Below are 10292 nucleotides of genomic sequence, written 5' to 3' on the forward strand. Positions count from 1 at the left end.
TAAGTGTACAGTTGTCCCCTGAACAACATGGGGATTAGGAGCGTTGACCACCCCCCTGCATAGTCAGAAATCCATGTATAACTTTTGACTCCTCCAGAACTTAACTACTAATAGTCTACTGTTGACTGGCAGCCTTACCAATAGCAGCCGATTAATATATATTTTGTACAATATATGTATTAGTGTATTCTTACAGTAGTAAAACTAGGGAAAAAATGTTAAAACCACAAGGAAAATACATTTATAGTACTGTACTATATTTACAGAAAAACGGGTTAAGTGGACTTCCATAGTTCAAACCCATGGTGCTCAAGGGTCAACTGTATATGCAGAGCCAAGGAATGCTTACCACATTGTGTCTGGTGACAATGACAAGGCAATACTTGAGTTAGAATGTGCTCCTATCGGAAAGAACTCATTTTGCTTTTTAATATTCATTCTTTAAATTGAAAAATGTATATGTCTCCACAAATAACTAATTTATATTTCAGGCTGCACATACATGGGACAAATGACAGAGTTGACACTCCTTTAGAAAAACTCCATTAACAGTGAATCTACAAACATTTTGTAATTTGCACACTTCTGGATTTCCTGATCAATCATCCTTTAATCGAATACTGCCACATAATATTACTGCCCACATTTTTATAGTTGTGTTGGCATCAATTACTAATACTTAGCCTTGAACTAGTGAGAAAAGAATAGGTGTGGCTTTTATATCTAAGTGATGCATCAACAAAGGCCAATATGCAGCAATAAAGGCCAGATTATATCATGGCATGTTGTACAAAGTAAGAGTTGAAAATGGCTTGAATAGAAAAATAGTGGGGGAAAAATTGAGACCTCATACAGTCCTTGGTATGATAAGTATTATACAGCCCAGAGATGTGGGTTACAGCAGTCAGCATTGTATACATGAAACAAGCGGTCTTGTTTCCACAGATCTTAAGACTTTATTGTCATTTAACTACAGCTTTTTCAAAAAAATTTATTTATTTATTCATGAGACACACACACACACACAGAGGCAGAGACATAGGCAGAGAGAGAAGCAGGCTCCATGCAGGGAGCCCGATGTGGGAATCAGTCCTGGGACTCCAGGATCACACCCTGGGCCAAAGGCAGGCGACAAACTGCTGAGCCACCCAGGCATCCCTTAACTACAGATTTTATTTTGTTCATAGTACTGTAAGAGCTATCAGAACAAGTCTGATCTAGTATGATTGTAACTAGTAACATCATAATAAATTTAATGTAACATTTAAGTAAAATTGATAGTAACATTTTAATAAATTTAAAGTCCACAGTAAGGGTCTGATGTACTCTAAAAATAGGTAATTACTGTTTCTAAACAGTAGTAATATGGTGAAAGATGTAAATCCTATAGCTCAGAGGTCCTCAAAGAGGACAATTTGGAAATGTATGGAGGCAGTGTGGTTGTCACAAAACTGTTGGCTGCTGGAATCAACTACCTTGGTTTAGAAGACACTGGCTAAGTGTCCCGCAAATGCTCAGAATAAACTCAAAAAAATAGAATTGTCTTGCCAGAAATGTCAATAGTGCTTTGTTAGATTAATTCCTACATTGTTTTGGTTTGAAGTATTGTTAGAGATAAGTTTTAGCCCAGCTCTAGCCATTGTTCTAGGCCATATGATTCATACATATTGGTAAAGTTAACTTGTATATTGGGGCCCACAATATAGGGGCTTCCCTAGTGGCCAGGCCCACATCAGAAATCTAAACCTAAGTGAGACTGCACTTCCAAGAAACACTTGTCAAAGAATCATAACATGCACCAGTCAGGATCCCCCAACTCAGCTTTAGCTAACTCACCTTAATCTAGAAAACAGGAACAGTTAGCCTTATAAAGAAATCCCTGACCTCCTAGCCCATCATTTTCCACAGTGCCTCTTCCAGCATTCTATAAAACTTGCTCTAAATTCTTCCAGAACAGTGTTTCACTGCTTGGGGCACTGTGTTCCCCCAATCCATGGATTGTTTTTCTTTGAATAAGGGATCTCAAACTCATTGCTAAATTGTATTTTTATCAGTTGACCATTTTTTATGCCAATTCTTGCTTCAATATTCACCCAGTCTTGTTTCCCCTTCATTCACAATTCTTTACTTTTATCCATCCTTTATGTAGCAAGGATCCAAGTATGTTGCTGTGCATGTACCTGATGGGCTAAGCGATTATCCAAGTTGGACTGGAATTACTTGGTTTAGAGTTCTAGAACTACTTCATTTTCTTATAGTTTTGATCTTTAGGTTTGTATTTGTTTATAAATGCTATAATCTATTTTGTGTAAAAGATCATGATATTTTCCAATCTTTCCCAGTCACAGCCCAGGGTTCATTTGTTCCCCCATTTTATTTGCATACAGTACAAATTTCTTAATCTTTCTTTGCCTCAATTTTATTATCTATAAAATGGGGGAAAGGCACAGCCCTTATAGTTTTGTGGTGAGAATTATGAGAAATAAGTGAGTACAGAGTTTAGATCAATGACTATACATAGCAAGGGGTTATAAGACTTAGCTATAGAAAACTATATGTGTTTTTCCCAATGAATACATTTGGATTTTTGATAGTCTCATTAGAAAAATAACTAATATTTTAGAGCTGAACAGGAACACAGAGCTATTGATATGTGGAGTAAAAGGGAAGCACAAAGGAGAGTCACCAGGATCCAATATAGACAGCTCTAAAGAGTCTTCTCATTTTCACTTAAATGTTTTTCTACTTTACCACCCTCTACTCTGGAGGTTGATTAAAAAAAGTTAAGGAAATTGGATGACAGCAGAGCTAATTATCTTCAAGACTATTATTTACATTTATTTAAAATTTAAATAAGAGTCTAGAAAACAGGATAAGGGACCATTTATTTCTAACACTTAGAAATCACACCGTATTTTATAAATGTACAAATCACATTCTTTCTTTAAAAACCAGGATACAAATTTATCTAATCTCTGATGTTTAAATATCCACTGTAAATTTGAAGAGTAGCATGTCAATTGCAAGAACACATTTTTGATCATTTATCCTGCTCAGTGGCAATTTTGGCCAAGAAAACATGGTTTATTTAGATCTTACGAAGACATGTTTCTCCCTCCCCCAGAAATGTTTTGAAATGAGTTGCCATTAATCTCTAAAGCAGCAGAATCATGTTATTCTTAATATACTACTTAACTCATTAAGCCATAATTTAACTTAGCCAATTCTTAAAAGGCTTATAGTACTTACACATCAAAGTAGACAGAATCATTACTTTGTTTTATAAATCACCTATAGAAAACTGTGTTCTTGAAGTTGTCTTTTCCTGATATATCAATCACAGTGGCCTGATAGCTGGGACATTTTTAGCTCTGTGTCACTGAATTCCTTTTGCATTGGGAAAGTTTAACTTACACCTGTGCTTCCCTATGTCATGCTGCCCAGCTTATTATCTTTGTTTCAACACTGTCATTAAGAACTAGCATCTTGTTAGATTAACCAGACCCTTTCAAAAAGATTGACTGTCACTCCTTCTATGGTATTCCTCCTTTGATGGGAAGGAAGATAAGATATAGGCAAGAGGGGGGGAAAAAAGATCCCTATACAAAATAAATACCTTAGCTTTTTTCTCATTTCCATTTTTCTCTGAGATGTATTTACAGTTTGTATTTCTGGAAAGCCTTTTTCATTACATGATGCATAAACATGAAGGATGTGTAGTGATATCCACGCTGTTTGTGGTTGGTTTGCTCTTTATGCTTATACTTTCTTGCCCTTGGCAAGAAATAAAAAGTGATTTTGCAGTTTTCTTCACTGCCTTTTTACGAGTATAAAAAAGTACTTGCTCTTAATATTTTTCATAGATCTTCTAGTAAGGCAGTTGTCAAATAAAACCTTTCCTCCCTGGGTTGTTGATTTTTATGGTCACAACCAGAAGGTAGGTAATTTCAGTCATTTGACAGCATATTAGGATTAAAGCAAAAAGGATCTTTGCATGTGTGCCAATGTGCATTGTATGCCAAATAAAGCAGAAAGGGCACAAGCCTTGATCAATTCCTGGTGTTTTCTTGCACACCAAAGCTTCTCTTGGAGCTGCTTAAGGAGTTAAAAAAAAATCTAGACACAGAGGCTGTCATCTGCTATTGCCCACAGTACAGGCAGCCCAAAGCAAATGCCAAGAGTTTTATTGGGTTCTTTTTCTCGATTTGTTATTGCATCTGGTCTCATTCATTGCACTAGATGTCAGTTGATGCAGACAGATAGAGGGAAGTGATTGAAACATAGATTCCAAATGGCAAAGTGGGAGGCTATCTGAAAGTATTTTATGTGTTTGTATTTGTTTCCTGAAGTTTAACGAACACAAAAGGCAGCAAGGATTGACATAAAGCATGTTCCAACATGGGCTGCCAAGGGAGTGCTTATTGGTCTGTTGTATTAGTACCAAGTAGCAGGAACACCAGAGTAACAATACCCATCTTCCCAGCAAGCTGAATATAATTATCAGAGCACCTTCTGATGCTATATGTTTCCTTTGCACTATCTTGAATTCTATCTGGGTCCTCATTTTTTGTTTATGCGATTAGAATTCACCGTCACTCGCTGTTCTTCAAACTGCAATTCAGTGGTTACCACCCACCTCAGACAAGAGGATGCCCAATAGGATCCAATAGAAGGATGATGAGTAGACTCTCTAGCATAAAGAGCCAAGTCATGAGCATCAGTCATGCGCTAGAAGATGTAATTGTCCATGTGTACTGGTGGGGGGATTACAAGTGATGTAGAAAAACTGAAGCCCTGGGGAAGATAGAAATAAAGATCCTTTAGCTGCATGGATGAGGTGGATGTCAGTGGTTACATTCTTAGTGATTCCAAGTATTGTGTTCTGGATTCCATGTGAAAATTCCCCAGGGATATTGGGCATGTGTTTCCAATGTTTAACGCAAATTTTACTCGGATACTTCTGTGGTAAGAGGGACTGTATTGGTTATATTTTCTATAATCCTGGAAAACCTGGAGAGTAAAGAACAGGCTAACCACAATCCTGTTCTTGAGGGATATTATAAAGTGCACTGAATGACCCAAACAAACCAAAGTATAAACAGCAGAACAATAGCCATCATGTCTTCATAGCTCAGTGGGAGAAAGATTGAAACTTCTATTATGTTGTGTATTAATACTAAGTATAAGGCTATAGGCTCAACTCCCACATATTATCAACTATTTAGATTCACACAGAGTAAGAAAGATCTGTCTCTATTAAGGATTAAATCTCCAACTTATGTCAGAAATATGTCCTAGGGGGTTGGATGATATTATTGGATGGCCTAGTGGAAAATCTATCTCCATTGTTGAAAACTACCTGCAATGAATCTGGGAACAAATCTGATTAGCAAGTGGAGGGTTTAGCCATTCCACGTCAGCAATATCACAGGAACCATCACAGAGAGATAGTGGCAAATGGTCAGAAAGTACGAAGCTTCTGAGGGAAGCTTCTCCCCACCCTTCCCAAATAGTGATGGATGTGTAACCATGGTAATCATTTTACAATGTAGAAGTATATGAAATCACATGTACACCTTAAACCTATATAATCTCTGTTGATTATACCTCAATAAAGGTAGAAAATAATGTTCAGCTCATATTGAATGATTATCCATCTTCCTTTTCCATTCATCTATTGTTGGGCACTTTGGTTGCTTGCATATCTTGGTTATTGTAAATAATGCTGCAATAAACATAGGGGACAGCCTCTCCAACAAATGGCGCTGGAAAAACTGAACAGCTACATGCAAAAGAATGAAACTGGCCCACTTTCTAACGCCATACACAAAAATGAACTCAAAATGGATTAAGGACCTGAATGTAAGACCTTGAAACCATAAAAAAAGTCCTAGAAGAGAGCACAGGCAGTAATTTCTCTGACATTGGTCATAGCAATATTTTTCTAGATACGTCTCCTAAGGCAAGGGAAACAAAAGCAAAAATAAACTATTGGGACAACAACAAAATAAGAAGCTTTTGCACAGCAAAGAAAACCGTCAACAAAACAAAAAGGCAACCTACTGAATGGGAGAAGATATTTGCAAATGATATAGCTGATAAAAAGTTAATATCCAAAGTATATAAAGAACTTCTAGAACTCAAGACCAAAATAATCAATTTAAAAAATGGGCAGAGGACCTAAATAGACATTTTTCCAAAGAACACCTACAGATAGCTCACAGACACATGAAAAGGTGCTCAACATTACTAATCATCTGGGAAATGCAAATCAAAGCCACAATGAGCTATTACCTCACACCTGTCAGAATGGCTAAAATCAAAAAGACAAATAAGTGTTGACTAGGATGTGGAGAAAAAGGACTCCTGGTGTACTGTTGGTGGGGATGTAAACAGGTGCAGCCACTGTGGAAAACAGTACAGAGATTTCTAAAAAAAAAAATTAAAGATAGAAATATCATATGATCCAATAATTTCATTACTGGGTATTTAACCAAATAAAATGGAAACACTAATCTGAAAAAAATGCACTCCTTTATTTATTATAGCATTGTTTATGTTAACCAAGATTTGGGTTAAACTTTTATTGATCATCTATTTCCTCAGAAGAGTGAGCCATCAGAACACAGATGGCCAAACTGGGGACCAGTAAGAGCCAGGCCTCAGGGTCTCTTCTCTGTGCTTCAATTCAGGCAGTTTTTGATATTGGGGCTCTATGTATTATTATTTTAAAAACAAAATTGAGCTATTAGTAATTGGTTAAAATTCGTAATGCCTCTCATCTCCAGAAACCCAGCAAGGTGGTGGTGGGGGTTGGCGGCTGGAGGCTGAGTGTAGTAGCATTTGCATTCATCCCTGACTAGAGTTTTAAGGAATAGCTTTAGGTCAAGCTTTATGAATGGTCAGGCTACGTCATTTTGGGTGTGAAGAAGAAAGGCTCGAAAGAACAAAGACCTAGGCAGTCGCAGAGATTGTGTTTCTTACTACCAAATATCTATAAAAGGCACATGGCTTGACAATTAGAAGATACTCAAGAAATTTTTGTTGAAGGACAGAATTACAATGCCTGGTTTTTCTCATTTAGTAATGGCTATTTATAATAAGGGAAAGGTGGCATTATCATGTTATAGATAAGGATGTAAGGCTGAAAGTTTTAAAAAAGTTACACATTCTATGGCTCCATTCACCTGCTTAAAAAGTGGCAATGCTGTCTGCTTTATGTTAAAGCCCATTAGGCAGCACTGTCTCCTTATCAAGCAAACATTTAAAAGAATATACACGGGGCACCCGTGTATATTGTATATTACCTAATAGGTAATTAGGTATTAGAGACACTGCAGAGATAAGTAAGACGTGGTCCTCAGCCTCTGAGGCAGAAAAGTAGAGGGTTCTACAAAAATAAACACCAAACATTTTTTAAAGATCTAAAGATATCAAAAAATCCCAATAGATGACAGCACGAATATTTAATCCATATGAAAGAGGATCAGAATTTTTTGATGAGAGCTTGCAAAGTTGACAATAGAAGAATCTAAAGAGTCTAATAGCCCACATGGACATGGGAAGTGTGGGAGGCAAAATTTTGGCCCCCATGACCACCTCCATCTATTTTCTTCCATGGATATATATTATATTGCTTATCAAAATGGACTTTGCAGATATAATTAAGGTTCTTATTAGTGACTTTATTTTTTTTTCTTATTAGTGACTTTAAAACAGGTGATTATCCTGGATCATCTGGCTAGGCCCAGAATAATCATATGAGCTTAATTTTTGATCTCCATTTTGTTGACTGCATCCTCTTTTTTTTTTCTTTGATTACATTAGCTGTATTGCTGAGTCATGCATAGATATATTCATCTTTCTAAACAAATCATCTTTTGTTAATTCTCTTATTTTCTATCACATTTATTTGTCCTTAATTATATTTTACTTCTTCCTATTCTTTTCAGACTTATTTTTTCTTTTTTATTTTATTTTATTTATTTATTCATGAGAGACACATTGAGAGAGAGAGGGGCAGAGACACAGGCAGAGGGAGAAGGAGGCTCCATGCAGGGAGCCCGATGCGAGACTCGATCCCTGGACTCCGGGATCATGCCCTGGACTGAAAGGCAGGCGCTAAACCGCTGAGGCACCCAGGGATCCCCAGACTTATTTTTTCAAGCTTAGCTGAGTAATTGTTTTATCTTTCTACGTGTTCTAATAAGCATATTCAAATCTATAAATACATGCATGTTTGTGCTTTAGATACATTCCACAATTTTGATAGACACCACTTCCATTGTTCTGAAGCTCAAAGGATCTCATTATTTACATTAGAATTTATTTAACATTTGGCTTATTTTATGTTTTTTCCCTAAAGACATATAAAGATTTTTATCATTCCTAATTTTAAAATTTTTGTTGTTTTAGTTTTTGCCATATAGAACTACATCATTTTATGTTCAGGGATGCTGTAGGACATGATTTTAGACAGGGCAGGGCAGGGATGGCTCTTTTCTGTTCCACAACTTTTGGGACCAGAGACTGGAAGAATTTAATGACTGGGGCTGCAATCAGCTGAAGGTTTTTTTTTCCCCATATGGCCAGCACCTAAGCTACAATGTACTGAAGGCTGGGCTTAGCTGGGACAGACTATGGTAACTACATGTGGACTCCCCATTTGGTTTAGGTTTTTCACAACATGACAGCTGGGTTCTGAGAGGGAGCATCCAGAGAACAAGTATTCTAAGAGACCTAGATGAAATCTGCTTGACTTTATGATCTAGTCTCAGAAGGCACATAGAGGGACATCCATGGTACCCTAATGGTTTAAGCTATCCAACCTACCTCAGACTCAAATGGCGAGGAAATGGAGCTCACCTCTTGAATGAAGAAGTCTCTAATAATCTGTGATTATATTTAAAAACTGCCTTAATTGCACCATGTTCAAAGAACATGTTTCCTTGTTATGTTAAATTCTATCATTTAGATTTGTATTTTTAAGAACATTGGTCTTGTACCCTCCTGACTCACACAGGTACACACACTCCTATCCGTTGGAGGTTTAAATATATCTTTTAAAAGCAGGATATTGTTGGGGTTTTTAATATGAAAGACTCTCTTTTGATTGCCCCCACATTATTATAATTGGTACAGATCCATATGCCCAGATTTGAATACTCATTTAGTTGTGCTTTTATTTATTTACTTCATTATTTTTTCCACATGTATTCTATTTTCTAAAGGCTCTGAGTGCTCTGAGACTTGTGCAGGGACAGTGGGTAGACATCTAGATTTGTAAGTGCAATTAGGAGGTACTTTCCAGTTCCATGCTTCACTTAGCCTACTTTGATCACACTTCTGCCTTGGGCTCTCCAGCACAATGTGGAAGAAATTAATGGGTACAAATAGAATCATCTCCTCTAGCTTCTCCCCCTGCCTTAGGTCCTTCACCTGTTCCAGTTTCAATTAGTCATTTCCCCCCATGCTGGGACCCAAACACTTTTTATATCTCTGGAAGGATTTTTCAAGTATGGAGTGTAAGAATGGGTTCTGTTAAGATCTTAACTCTTCTTTGTTGTTTCCTCTTTGTTTGGGGAGGGAGCCCATGCTAATTTGACATCTTGTCTCAAAATCCTCAGTTTCATCAAAGTAAATCCATCTGATTTTTAAAGAGCAATTATAAATGCAATGGTTTATTTTGTACTTGCTTTTTAGCTTAGAAAATGTAGTCAGTATAAATGAGGGCAAATCTCTCTTGTGCACAGCACTTCATGGATTTTATAGCATCATATTCATTACCTCTCAGTGCTCAGAACACTATGAGATAGCTATAAATGAGTAAACTGAGAAGTTAAGTGACTTGTCTATAAATGCAGCTAATAAGAAATATAAATGGAGATCAAATTCAGATCTTCTGACTTCCCAAATTTCTTTCTACTATACCATCTCAATGCTAAGTTTACAACATTTCTCAAAGTCAAAAAAAAAAGAGCTAAAGCGCTCTCGTTGAGTGAAGACATTTTAAAAATGAGAGTTTTAAAATATTTAAGAATAGCTATAGTGAATGAGAGAAGAGCCACTTAAAATGATGTATTGACTAGGTTTAGAAAACCACTGACAAAATAAACATCTGGTATGCATGTTTATTTTTTAAATTTAGATTTTTTTGATGACTTTTATCTTGATACAATTTCAAACTTATGGAAACATGTAAATATAGTACTAGGAATTCCTTTGTTTACCAGATTCATCAATATTTTATCACATTTTCTCTCCCTCTTTATTCTCTCTATACAATCTATATA

The sequence above is a fragment of the Canis lupus genome, chromosome X, assembly GCF_011100685.1.
Source record: "Canis lupus familiaris isolate Mischka breed German Shepherd chromosome X, alternate assembly UU_Cfam_GSD_1.0, whole genome shotgun sequence".
NCBI lineage: Eukaryota > Metazoa > Chordata > Mammalia > Carnivora > Canidae > Canis > Canis lupus.